The following is a 15,297-nucleotide window of genomic DNA, read 5'->3' as shown; positions in this document are numbered from 1 at the left end:
TTCTGCTTAAAAATTAAATGACATTCGAAGCTGTATTGCTCCTCTGCTCTTCCCTGTTGACGCGTGAACTGCAGCTGGCCACGCCACTGCAGGCTAGCTGTACCAGCTGACCGGCCTGTGCTGCCCACGTTAAATGAGCCGGTAAAGCTATTGTCTCGTATTGTCGCGAAGTCGATGTGCTCGTAATGCACAGCACAAAACATGGCCTTATTATCGTACTTGACAGTACTCGAGACAGCTTGGCTGCAATCCCACGTGAAACGGAAATCCAATAACGTTCCAGAAAACGCGGAAGATTACATAGTGCAATGTTTACATCAGATGTATTCTGATAACGAACGGATTATACCTCTGGAAGTCGCCTGCCCTACAAACTTCGTAACAACCGTAGTGGTATATGTATTCCACTGGCAGAGATATCAGAACGAATTTCGCTTACAGCTTTAGAGTCGGTCATTTCCTGACCAGAGTCCGTTACCTCAGATTCATACATTTACTGCTCTACATCATCTCTGAAAGTTTGTAACTTCATCAGGGAGTCACCTGAATTTTATACGGCTTCATGATATTCATAGAGCAAGTCTCGAATTGTTATATATCATGACGAAGCTGTTAGTCGATTCATCACTTCTGAAGATAGTAAGCAAATGCCGAAACCGGTAATGTGATAAATAGTATGTTCACCATCTCACCTCTAACACCCACCTTATTTTTGGCACAGTACTAGAATGTATTCAGTGTCAGCACATTACGATCTACAGGGAGACAATTATTGAACTACAGTATATGAAATAAAATCGTCATAACTTCTGAACGGTTTGCTTTAGGACGTTCAAACTGCACGGTTGGCCGCGTTGCATGATGGGAATTAGTATGCGCATGATTGCACGAAGTCCACTTTCATTCGTATTGGTTCGTCAATAAGCAAAACTGGCACATTTGGCGGACTGAGAATCCTCATTTCGCCGCTATCGAGAAGTCTCTTCACCATCAATAGGTGACTGTGTGGTGTACAATTTCCAGACACGGAATAATCTGTGCGATATTCCTTGATTGCACGGTGGCTACCGAACGGTACGTAAAGGTTTTGGTAGCTGATTTCAACCCCATTATTCAAAGTGACCAAGATTTCGACAAGACGTGGTTCTTGCAAGACGGAGATCGGCCCCATCGAAGGAGGAGAGTGTTTGATGTCCTAGAGGAGCACTCTGGGGACCGCATTCTCGATGTGTGGTACCCAGAGGCCATTGGCGTGGGCCTCGATTGGCCGCCATATTCTTCGGAACACGTGTGTTTCCTTATTGTGCGGCTATATTAAAGACAAGGTATACAGCAATAACCCCAAAACCGTTGTTGAGCTGAAAACAGTAATTCAGGAGGTCATTGACAGCATCGATGTTCAGACACTTCAGCTGGTCCTGCAGAATTTCGCTATTCGTCTGCGCCACATTATCGCTAATGATGGCAGGCATATCGAACATGTCATAACCTAAATCCGAATATCTGTAGTGACGTTTACATGTTGAATAAAGTGTGTGCACTGCGTAGTTTGTAACTTATTTACGTTTGTTTTTTCGTATAGTTCAATAATTGTCACCCTCCAACTAGAACAAAATAACTTTCTCCATGGACTCTGTATGGAATCCGAAAATATCGATCATGCGAAACTAAATTTGATCTTTTAAATGCACGATGGACTGTATGTCTTGGACGGGGCATAATTAGCAACTCCCCACGCCCTGTTCTTTGAAGAATAGAACTCCCATGTATATAACAGCTTCACACGTGAGACAGTTGAGTTGATGAACTGTGCGTCACACAATGATATAATTTTGCTAGTACTTTCAGTGGTATATCTGTCAACTGTTCGCAAAATGTGTTGTGAATGAAGTTAGTAGTAAAGCAGTAACAAATATAAATGTTATGCCTTATGCCCTGAAGTTACACTGCATGAACAGCGAAAGCGTAGTAAGCGCTAATTTTTTTTCTTTCATTACTTTTTTTGGAGGGGGGGGGGGGGAGGATATCAGCGAGAAAATTTGTCGCTAAGTGCTCTCAGTCTCAAAAACTGGATGAATATATTATGGGTAATTTGCTCACTGTGAATTACGATGGCTCAAGATATATATACAGTTTCTTTCTTTAATGCGTATCTTACTGTGCTGAAACCTCAGAGTAATATTATACTGTCTAATGAGTAGACTATGAAAAACTTTTAATTTTTTGAAATCGTCCCATAATTATTATTGAAACACATAAAGTGAAATTTTGATTGCACCTGGAAGCTGTGAGATAAGCAATGTTAGATAAGTAATATGAAACCGTGACTGGATGACCATTAAGCACTTTGCTAATAGGCTTCGTTTGATTCGGTGTTTCTAGAATTTCGCAATGTTTGTACACTGAAGTTACAATAGTCATTCGATAGCGATATGCACATGTAGAGATCGCGGTAGTATGGCGTAGACAAGGCACAAAAGGGCAGTACAATCGCGGAGCTGTTATTTGTACTCAGGTGATTCATTGAAAAGGCTTCCGACATGATTATGGCCGCACGACGGGAATTAACAGACTTTGAACGCGGAATGGTAGTTTGACCTGCACATATGGGACAATCCATTTCTGAAATCGTTAGCAAATTCAATATTCCGAGATTGACGGTGTAAAGAACGTGCCGAGAATAACAAATTTCAGGCTTTACCTGTCTCCACAGATGACGTAGTGGTCGATGGCCTTTTACGTAACGACCAAGAGCAGCAGCGTTTGCGCATAATTGTCTGTGCTAAAGCCAAGATATACTGTGTGAAATAACTCCATAAATCAATGAAAGCAATGTGAGACTTACGACGAGTGTATCCGTTACGACAGTGGCGAAATGTGGCGTCAAAGGACCGCGGCAGCAGACGACCGACGCGAGTGCCTTTGCTAACTGCACATCGCCTGCAGCGCCTCTCCTGGGTTTGTGATTACATCGGTTGGACCCTTGTCTATTGCAAAACCTTGGCCTTGTCCGATGAGTCACGATTTCAGTTGCTAAGACTTCATGATAGGCCGCACGCAGCTATCGAATCAAGTTTTCAATAAGGTCCGGTTCAAGCTGGAGGTGGCTCCATAATGCTGTGGGCTGTGTTTAGATCGAATGGATCGGTCCCTCTGGTGCAACTGAACCGATGATTGTCTGGAAACGGTTGTGTTCGGCTACTTGGAGACCATTTGCGGTCATTTATGGACTTCACGTTCCTAAACAATGATGGAAGGTTTGTTGTAGTTGTTGTGGTCTTGAGTCCAGAGACTGGTTTGATGCAGCTCTCCATGCTACTCTATCCTGTGCAAGCTTCTTCATCTCCCAGTACCTACTGCAACCTACATCTACATCCACATCTACATGACTACTCTGCAATTCACATTTAAGTGCTTGGCAGAGGGTTCATCGAACCACAATCATACTATCTCCCTACCATTCCACTCCCCAACAGCGCGCGGGAAAAACGAACACCTAAACCTTTCTGTTCGAGCTCTGATTTCTCTTATTTTATTTTGATGATCATTCCTACCTATGCAGGTTGGGCTCAACAAAATATTTTCGCATTCCGAAGAAAAAGTTGGTGACTGAAATTTCGTAAAAAGATCTCGCCGCGACGAAAAACGTCTTTGCTGCAATGACTTCCATCCCAATTCGCGTATCATATCTGAGACACTCTCTCCCCTATTACGTGATAATACAAAACGAGCTGCCCTTTTTTTGCACCCTTTCGATGTCCTCCGTCAATCCCACCCGTTAAGGATCCCACACCGCGCAGCAATATTCTAACAGAGGACGAACGAGTGTAGTGTAAGCTGTCTCTTTAGTGGACTTGTTGCATCTTCTGCCAATGAAACGCAACCTTTGGCTCGCCTTCCCGACAATATTATCTATGTGGTCCTTCCAACTGAAGTTGTTCGTAATTTTAACACCCAGATACTTAGCTGAATTGACAGCCTTGAGAGTTGTACTATTTATCGAGTAATCGAATTCCAACGGATTTCTTTTGGAACTCATGTGGATCACCTCACACTTTTCGTTATTTAGCGTCAACTGCCACCTACCACACCATAGAGCAATCTTTTCTAAATCGCTTTGCAACTGATACTGGTCTTCGGATGACCTTACTAGACGGTAAATTACAGCATCATTTGCAACAACCTAAGAGAACTGCTCAGATTGTCACCCAGGTCATTTATATAGATCAGGAACAGCAGAGGTCCCAGGACGCTTCCCTGGGGAACACCTGATATCACTTCAATTTTACTCCATGATTTGCCGTCTATTACTACGAACTGCGACCTTCCCGACAGGAAGTCACGAATCCAGTCGCATAACTGAGACGATACCACATAGGCCGGCAGCTTGATTAGAAGTCGCTTGTGAGGAACGGTGTCAAAAGCTTTCCGGAAATCTAGAAATACGGAATCAACTTGAGATCGCCATACTTCTGAATCTGCTTAGTGTATTCACCTCTTTGTCTCCCTCTACGATTTTTACCCTCCACGCTGCCCTCCAATACTAAACTGGTGATCCCTTGATGCCTCAGAACATGTCCTACCAACCGATCCCTTCTCCTAGCCAACTTGTGCCATTAATTTCTCTTCTCCCAAATCCTATTCAATACCTTCTGATTAGTTACGTGATCTACCCATCTAATCTTCAGCATTCTTCTGTAGCACCACATTTCGAAAGCTTCTATTCCCTTCTTGTCCAAACTATTTATCGTCCACGTGTCACTTCCGTACACGGCTACACTCTCTACAAATACTTTGAGAAACGACTTCCTGACACTTAATTTTATACTCTGTGTTACCAAATTTCTTTTCTTCAGAAACACTTTCCTTGACATTGCCAGTCTACATTTTATCTCCTCTGTAGTTCGACCATCATTAATTATTTTGCTCCCCAAATAGAAAAACTCATCTACTACTTTAAGTGTCTCATTCCCTAATCTAATTCCCTCAGCATCATGGAAGGTTTATGGATGACAATGAGCCATTTCACTGGGTCGCAATTGTTCGCAATTGGTCTGAAGAACGTTCTGGACAATTCGAGCGAATGATCTGTTCACCCAAAGCGCCAAATCACATAAACGTTTATGGATTTACCTTACTTGATCGAGAGCTCAGACCGTGCACAAAATTATTCACCGGCAACACTTGTGCAATTATAGGCGGCCTGTAGAGGCAGCACGGTTCAGTACTTCAGCAGTGGACTTCCAACGACCTGTTGAGTCCATGCGACGTTGCGTTGCTGCACTATGCCGTTCAAAAGGAGGTCCGATACGATATTTGGATGTATCCCATGACTTTTGTCACCTCAGGGTACTTCGCGCAGACAGCACAGTCGGCGAAGAATCTTACGCTGCTGTCGATTCTTACGATAACTTAAAATGTTTACTTTTCCGACCTCTGTCCGAAAAAAAATGCGCCAGAAAAAGATTTATGGTCAGGCATTACACTTCTGCAACCCCGAGAAAAGCAAAGGTGAAGCGAAGGTGAAACGGACGTGCCTGTGTAAGCATCACACTGGGCGGATTGCGCTTTATCATGTAGATCACGACACTGTGCTGGCAGAGACTGTGCTGTGAATCGTTCTTCCGCAAATTATTGAAGACACTGAGTGTTGACTGTTGTGCCAAGAAAAGTTCTGACTTCACCATCCATTCACTAACACGTTCTGTAGGTGTCTTCGGGAAGAATGCTGTGAGGTACAAGACAATAACAGAAAAAGCAGCTTCACAAACTTGGATATGGCTGTTAACAGCTGCCAGCCGGAGTGGCCGAGCGGTTCTAGGCGCTACAGTCTGGAGCAGCGCGACCGCTACGGTCGCAGGTTCGAGTTCTGCCTCAGGCATGGATGTGTGTGATATCCTTAGCTTATTTAGGTTTAAGTAGTTTTAATTTCTAGGAGATTGATGACCTCAGAAGCTAAATCCCATAGTGCTCAGAGCCATTTGAACCATTTTTTTCCTAACAGCTTCTGGGGATATCTTCAGTTGATAAAGTAAACAGCCAAACAGTTGCCAGAAGTTTATTTATTTAAACGTGACCTATATTTCGACACTACTTACATTAAAACATATTACATGGATCCGAGGTAACCAACTCAAGTCACGTGCAGTAGCCACAATTAAAACGTCCTCTGGAAATTTAAAAGTGAGGTAGTCTGATGTACAGAAGCAAACGCTGAACTCGTACTTCGACGTTTGCCTCTTTTCAACAGTCGTAACTATCCTACTTACGCAGAGGCCGCATCTGAATACTATCACTTTAATTTTGGTCCAGTTTCCATTAAATACTCCCGTCGATAGTTTCCAGCTTTACGATAATATACATTATCTTATCAAAGGCATCTGAACTCCACATTGTGGACATTAAAATGAGATTTATCCAACCTTCGCTTTTATTACCGCTCGAACGCTGCTGGAGACATTTTCAGGCGATGTGTCAAAAGTCTATGGAGAAATGGTAGGCTATCCTTCCTCATGATCCTAAACTAGAGAAGATAGGGAAGTTGGACGCTGTGGTCTCGAGTAAAGTCATATTATAACCCTTTAAAAAGGTGTTCCATTTGGTTCACGTCCGAACTGTGAGTATTTATAGTCTATTTCAGGAAAGTATTGACCACAAATCATTGCCTAACGACTGCTGTTTTGTTACACAGTACACTGTCATAATGATGCAAACTATCATTGTCTCCGAAGTGTTCTTCTACTGTACGCAGTACAAAACGCTATCAGATGTGTTCATATCCCTTCGCATTTAGCATTTTACTAAGCGCTATGTGAGGATTTCACCCCAACCAGGATAAACAACACCATACCGTAATACCATCTCGTCTGTATTTCACTGTCCATACTATACATGGTAGCTGGCAGCATTCTCCAGGTGTTTGCCAAATCCAAAACCCTTCCTTCGGATTTCCACAGTGTATATCGTGATCCAAACTCCAAATCACTCATTTCCAGTCATCCACTGTCTAATGGCGTTGCAGTTTACACCACCTGAAGCGTCGCTACAGAAAAGGCGTAACTCATGCTTCCCGTGGCAGAGTTGCATGCCTGGAGGATGTCTGTTCAAATGGTCCTTTCTCAACACAGTTACCCTATGTACCAACTGCAGGAGAAGTCCGTACCAACAATGCATGAAAATATTCCGGAAACATTGTGTTGATCACAATATATTGCTCCAGAAGTTGGGCCATTCGTCGGCACTTACTTTAACAATAGACAGCAAAAGGTCTTTATCCACAGTTTTGAGAATGGCTATGATGTGGGATCGGAGTGGGGCATCGTCAAATGGGGATTGCCGCAGGGATCAATGCTGGGGCCACTCCTCTTCCTTAATTATATAAATGATGTGCCCTCTAATATTAGAGTGATTCTAAAATATTTTTGTTTGCTGATGACATTAGATTGGTAGTAATGGAAGCTGTGTGCAACATCGGCTCTGTTTCAAATAGTGCAGTTCATGACGTAATTTCATTGGCTGTAGAAAATAAACTAACGCTAAATCACAGTAATACTCAGATTTTACAGTTTCTAACACATGATGCAACAAAATCCGATGTTTTAATTTCACAGAATAGACGTATGATTAATGAAAGTGAACAGTTCAAATTTCTAGGAGTGCAGATTGGTAGTAAAGTGTCGTGGAAAGCCCACATTCAGAATCTTGTTCAAAGAGTTAATGCTACTATTTTTACTCTTCGAACGGTATTAGAAGTAAGTGATAGTTCGACTCGGAAAGTAGTCTAGTTTGCTCATTTACATTCGCTTATGACGTATGGTATAATATTTAGGGATACCTCGCCCATTCTCAAAGGATATGTTTGGTTCAGAAACGGTCGGTTCGGTCAATAAGTGATGTAAGTTCACGAATATCTTGTCGACCCCTGTTCACTAGTCTCGGTATTTTGACACTGGCCTCTCAATATATATTTTCCTTATTGTCATTTATTGTCAATAATATCAGCTTATTCCCAAGAATTAGCAGCTTTCCCTCATTTAATACTAAGCAGAAATCTAATCTTCATTTGGATCGCAACTCCTTGACTCTTGTAGTGCAGTATACTGCTGCATCCATTTTCAATAAGTCACCTCTTAGCAGCAATCCACGCGCTCTCAAATCCAAACTAAAGAGTTTCCTCATGGGTCACTCCTGTTTTGTGGAGGAGTTACTTGAAAAATTAAGCTGATTCCTGTGTTACATGGTTGATTGCTTTTACATTAACTTGTGGCTTTTCTTTTTTTGGGTTCATAAACATTTTTTATCTGTTCTCACTTTTACGCTGTAATTTCATGTACTGACATGTTCCATGATCTTCGAGATTTGCTCCTCAATTTGCTCCTACGGAACTACACGTGTGAAAAACAAATAATAAAAATAAGAAGCAGATTCTCAGGGAAGACGCAGGAAGCGTCATAGAAAAGATCTTCGAAATGTTTCAACTCACAGATTTAAGGCCGCCGATTTATATCGGCCACAGCTAAAATTTACGAATGTGCCTTCTACATAGAAATACGTTTCTTAGGAGAGGACACACTGAAACAGTCCTCAGCAAGAGTCTACCAATAATTAATCCAGTGCGTTCCTGAGCACCCTTGGACAGTCAAATATCCTCACACAAATTGATCTCAAGTTCGGAGAAACGTCGAGTGTGTAATTTTGCAGCAGACATACAACACACAAGAATGAAAAATACTCCTATCATAGCACAGAAGAGGCGACAGTGTCTTGAGAAGAATTAGGGATACAAAAGAAGGCAACAAGCTTCAAAAACTTTTAAATCAATACATTTTGACATATTCGCGCTTTTTGCTTGTTAGTACTAGGAACCGTGTCATTTAATACTCTGTCCATTCATAGTAATGTGTCCACCGCCCATGCTTGACGTCAACATGCAATAAAAACTCACAGAGTGCAGCAATAGTAGTGGAGGGTACATAAAGCTTGTCTGGAGGACGTGGCAAACGGTGCAGTCGTTCTCCTAATGTGCAAATGAAGATATTTCTCTGACATCCAGAAGGGCATGATCATTGGCCAAGGGTGGAAGTTTGCAAATTGTTCACGTGCCTCCATGGTTCATCTACATCTACATCTAGATTTATACTCCGAAAGCCACCCAACAGTGTGTGGCGGAGGGCACTTTACGTTCCACTGTCATTACCTCCCTTTTCTGTTCCAGTCGCTTATGGTTCGCGGGAAGAACGACTGTCGGAAAGCCTCCGAGAGCGCTCGAATCTCTCTAATTTTACATTCGTGATCTCCTCGGGAGGTATAAGTAGGGGGAAGCAATATATTCGATACCTCATCCAGAAACGCACCTTCTCGATACCTGGCCAGCGAGCTACATCGCGATGCAAAGCGCCTCTCTTGCAGAGTCTGCCACTTGAGTTTGCTAAACATCTCCGTAACGCTATCACTGTTACCAAATGAGCCTGTGACGAAACGCGCCGCTCTTCTTTGGATCTTCTTTGTCTCCTCCGTCAACTCGATCTGGTACGGACCCCACACTGATGAGCAATACTCAAGTATAGGTCGAACGAGTGTTTTGTAAGCCATCTCCTTTGTTGATGGACAACATTTTCTAAGGACTCTCTCAATGAATCTCAACCTGGTACCCGCCTTACCAACAATAAATTTTATATGATCATTCCACTTCAAATCGTTCCGTACGCATACTCCCAGATATTTTACGGAAGTAACTATTACCAGTGTTTGTTCCGCTATCATATAACCATAGAATAAAGGATCCTTCTTTCTATGTATTCGCAATACATTGCATTTGTCTATGTTAAGGATCAGTTGCCACTCCCTGCACCAAGTGCCTATCCGCTGTAGAACTTCCTGCATTTCGCTACAATTTTCTAATGCTGCAACTTCTCTGTAAACTACAGCATCATCCGCAAAAAGCCGCATGGAACTTCCGACACTATCTACTATGTCATTTATATATATTGTGAAAAGCAATGGTCCCATAACACTCCCCTTAGCACGCCAGAGGTTACTTTAACGTCTGTCGACGTCTATCCATTGATAACAACATGCTGTGTTCAGTTTGCTAAAAACTCTTCAATTCAGCCACAAAGCTGGTCTGATATTCCGTAGGCTCTTACTTTGTTTATCAGGCGACAGCGCGGAGCTGTATCGAACGCCTTCCGGAAGTCAAGGAAAATGGCATCTACCTGGGAGCCTGTATCTAATATTTTCTGGGTCTCATGAACAAATAAAGCGAGTTGGGTCTCACATGATCGCTGTTTCCGGAATCCATGTTGATTCCTGCAGAGTAGGTTCTGGGTTTCCAGAAATGACATGATAAGCAAGCAAAAAACCTGTTCTAAAATTCTACAACAGATCGAAGTCAGAGATATAGGCCTATAGTTTTGCGCATCTGCTCGACGACCCTTCTTGAAAATTGGGACTACCTGTGCTCTTTTCCAATCATTTGGAATCTTCCGTTCCTCTAGAGACTTGTGGTATACGGCTGTTAGAAGGGGGCAAGTTCTTTCGCGTACTCTGTGTAGAATCGAATTGGTATCCCCTCAGGTCCAGTGAACTTTCCTCTGTTGATTGACTTCAGTTGCTTTTCTATTCCTTGGACACTTATTTCGACGTCAGCCATTTTTTCGTTCGTGCCAGGATTTAGAGATGGAAATGCAGTGAGGTCTTCCTCTGTGAAACAGCTTTCGAAAAAGGTGTTTAGTATTTCAGCTTTACGCGTGTCGTCCTCTGTTTCAATGCCATTATCATCCCAGAGTGTGTGGATATGCTGTTTTGATCCACTTACTGATTTAACGTAAGACCAGAACTTCCTACGATTTTCTGTCAAGATGGTACATAGAATTTTACTTTCGAATTCACTAAACGCTTCACGCATAGCCCTCCTTACGCTAACTTTGACATCGTTTAGCTTCTGTTTGTCTGAGAGGTTTTGGCGTTTAAACTTGGAGTGAAGCTCTCTTTACTTTCGCAGTAGTTTCCTAACTTAGTTGTTTAACCACGGTGGGTTTATCCCGTCCCTCACAGTTTTATTCGGTACGTACCTGTCTAAAACGCATTTTACGATTGCCTTGAACTTTTTCCATAAACACTAAACATTGTCAGTGTCGGAACAGAAATTTTCGTTTTGATCTGTTAGGTAGTCTGAAATCTGCCTTCTATTACTCTTGCTAAACAGATAAACCTTCCTCCCTTTTTTTATATTCCTGTTAACTTCCATATTCAGGGATGCTGCAACGGCCTAATGATCACTGATTCCCTGTTCTGCACTTACAGAGTCGAAAAGTTCGGGTCTGTTTGTTATCAGTAGGTCACACTAGATCGCGTGTTGTGTCGTTTCTCTGTTTAATTGGTGGAGGTAATTTTCGGATAGTGCACTCAGTATAATGTCACTCGATGCTCTGTCCCTACCACCCGTCCAAAACATCTGAGTGTCCCAGTCTGTATCTGGTTACACTGTGCATGGTAAAATGACGCTATCCGAACCCCGCGCCAAGGTGCTCTATAGACCGTAGATGACAGAGGTGAACGCCACCTGAGGAGAGGTGTATGATCGAATAGACGTGCTACTATTGAGCGAGTGACAGCCCAGATGGACCAAGGGGCTACCTACATTGTCTCCTCAATGACTGTCCACGGAATGTTGCTGCGAATGGGCCTCCGTAGCAGGTGCTGGTTCATGCACCCATGCCGACTGTTGTTCATAGACGATGGAGGTTTGAATTTGCACGACAATACCCCAACAGAACGTCCACTAAGTGGCAACAGGTGGCCTTTTCAGATGAATCACGTTGTAGGCTACATCAGACAGATGGCCACCATGCTGAAACAATTGTCATCAGAAGAGTCCAGGCTGGAGGACGGAGTGTTGTGGTTTGGAGACTGTTTTTGTGACATTCCCTGAGTGATCCTGTCATTCTGGAAGGCGCTATGGGTGCATCTATTCTTTGAGACCATGTCCACCGGTACATGCAGTTTGTCACTATGGCATGTACCAGCAAGGACAATGCGAGATGTCACACTGCTCACAGCATACGTGAGTGGTTCGAAGAGCACCAGGTTGAGTTTACCATACTCCTCTCGCCACCATACTTCCCGGATTAAAACCCAATGGAGACTCTTTGGAACCTGAGAAACAGAGGAAACGGTTAGGTTTGAAAGCGAGGGGGAGCAGAGGCGAATGCCGCGCTACAAGGGGTATCACGGAAACCACTTAAGGGGCGTCCCAGGCGGGAGTCAACGACCGACCGACCAGGTGACTCGGACGAGAGAAAGAGTAACGGGCCAGGCCACCAGGAGGAGGACAGAAAGAGCTTTAGAAAACTGCATTTCAGAATTCCAAATGGATATGGACAAAACCAGTGACGCATTCGATCACGTGAACTGTGAGTGGTACACAAGTGACAGACACTTTTTAGGTGTCTAGAGTAGGCACAAAACGTCCAATTGGCGGAAATGAACTGGAGAGGAGTAAAGTGCCGAGATTTCGACACAGTTTAATGGTAGGACCCTTACAATTGGTAGAGAGAGTTTCCACAAAATAAGAGGAATGCTCCTGTTGGTCGAAAAAGGCCATGACGTGGACAACGAAAGAACCCACGTGGGGAGACAGTTCGGCTATGAGAAAGACAAGACGGAAATTTTGAGGGGGTCTCTTCTCTGAACTGGTGTCTAGTGCAGAATGGGGCGCACAACGCTCTTTACGACGCAGAAGAGAAATTTGTGTGAACACTGCATTCACAGTGGCTGACATCCATCTAAAAATTAGCTGTAGCGTCATTGAGCCCCAACTGTGGAGAAACAAACCAGCCAGTTAGCTAACTGTTCTTGCAGGAACTGTGAGGGCATTGTAATGTGCACGCTGTTCCAGCCATGCGCATGAATATTGCCATAGTTTGAGACCAGGGATGAGTTCATGTTTTCTCCCGTATCGAGAAACATAGGGAGAGTTTCTGCTGGAAAATTCAGCAAAGGTTTAATTAGTTTTATAGGAAGTTCAGAGGGTGAGAGCAGCCAGGCACACGACAGCTCATTGTAGCCAAGGTAAATACCGTGTGCAGAGGTGTAAACTTGCTGGTTCACCAGCTTGCGTCCACTATAAACCTTGGGTAGTCTTTTGCTCAACTTGTCACAAAACTAACCATCATCTGTAGATTTGATTGTCATCCTAACAATAGCACTAAACTTCGAACCGGAATCGGATGACTTATCGTAGTACTGACCAACATCATAATGTAATCGTAAGAATAATTTTGTAAAGAAACTTCTAGTTAAAATTTAATATTGTTGTGTTTAGGATTATTTACCTTTCTGAGAGTTAAAATTTAACACTGTTGTGTTTAGGATTAGTTCACTTATAGAGGATGAAATGCATTTTTTGAGAACTGTCTTAACATTGTCACATTGTAATCTGTGTAAAAGCATGTATTTCCGTGACAAGATTGCAATATTAATCAATGTCATAAAAGCTTACACAGTTGTGTTCAGTCATAGAATGAGAAACCACCTAACCGTAACTTACATGATCCAACAATGAAGCGTAATTGAATCCAGTTCTGTTTCTGCCATTTTTCTAGTAATCCATGAGGACTACTCCTTGGTAATCCAATCACTTTAACAGCTGACAAAATGGTCGTTGCCTTATTCAGTGCGCTTTACAAGCCTTTCTCGATTATTTTGGCTCCTGTTTTGATTCTGGTATATATTAATGGATCCAGTTTTCATTAACAGTCACAAATCGGCGCAAAACGTCTTGCAGATTGCCGTTTAGCATAGCCAGATATTGAGTTGAGTTGATGTGGCGGATGCGCTTTTGGTCGAATGTTGCCAGTTACGGCACCCACCTTGCACACAGCTTCTTCATATGTGGGGTATTACACACGCGCTCGGTTGAGATGCCTACTGTCTCAGCAGTCTCACGAACTTTTTTACAGCCGTCTTGCATTAGCACATCATGGATTTTGCGAGTGGTTTCCTTTGTGGAAACCTCAATTGGATGGCTTCAGTGTTTGTCCAGCCTTGTTTAAATTCATTAATCCAAGAGTAAATGGTCTTCAGTGAAGCTTCATCCAGTTCTGTTTGACTTGTGTGGCAGTCCACTCTTTCAAATCAAAGTTTTTAATAACAGCATGAAACTCGATTTTCTCAATTTTCCATTGCAGTCAAATACTGACCAACTCAGATGGCTGTCAACACTGAACTATACATAGTACATTGTTGAAATTCTTTATAATACCCTTAGAATAATGAAGCTTACCAACTATCAAGACACAACAAAAATGTTTCATTTTTCGTGTAAATTTACTTAACTAATTAATCCACCCTCGTACATTTAGCTTTGAGTCAGAATATAATTTAGTGTTTTGTTAAGTAGGCATACTGGACTGCTCATATAATTGACTATTGATCTGACAGGTGTTTCTGTTATGACAGTTTCTGGACTGTGATCATGGTTTGGGTGCAGATAGGTTCATCATAGTTCAGTATGCTTTTTCTCTTGTATCAAATAAAAAAATCTGTTTCATTCAGGGCTTTCTAATTATGGCTTGGAATCGTACAGTTGGGTCTTCATCTAATGAAAAATACAAATACCACGTATTATTGGAAACACTCAAAACTAGACTAGTAAAATATATTACTACCAAAAAGCAGTTTGTCAGACAATTAATTATCAACAAGGCATGTTCATAGATACAATAGCAACAAACTTTCACAGCTTTGAAAATCTCATGATTTATTTGGTATAAAATCGACGTACACTCAACCCATTATAAGTATTTCAATTTGCTCTAAAATGGTGAACCCAAGTATGCAGACGATGTCAATTTTAGCATAGGATGAGTGAAGATTTTCACCTAAGTGTGGGAAAGTCGCTCTGTTTCTTTTCTTAGTCTTTCTCTATTGACTTTCCTCTGCCTCCCAAAACATGTCAGATTTGTTGTTGGCATTAGGTTTGGTTAGGCTGCGAATGGGCACCCCTTCCTGGCTGGAATGTTTCGTAAGGGCAGGCAGGCAGAAAACCAATCTGCATAGGCTCACCAGCTGGAAGGTGGCTGACCGCATCCTTTGTTAAATTAAGGTTGTAATTTTTTAGAAACCCTTGTCATTTTCGAGACTCTTAGTTCTCGTAATGCTGTATGGAAAAAAAATTGGAAATTTAAAAATGTAGACTTACTCATATAAACGCTTTTACTGTTTTTTTTGGGGGGGGGGGAGGGGGAGAAGTGTCACGACCTCATGTCCTCCTCTCCTACATCCCCTTGACCCTCA

The sequence above is a fragment of the Schistocerca gregaria genome, chromosome 2, assembly GCF_023897955.1.
Source record: "Schistocerca gregaria isolate iqSchGreg1 chromosome 2, iqSchGreg1.2, whole genome shotgun sequence".
Taxonomy (NCBI): domain Eukaryota; kingdom Metazoa; phylum Arthropoda; class Insecta; order Orthoptera; family Acrididae; genus Schistocerca; species Schistocerca gregaria.
This window is presented reverse-complemented; position numbering follows the sequence as displayed.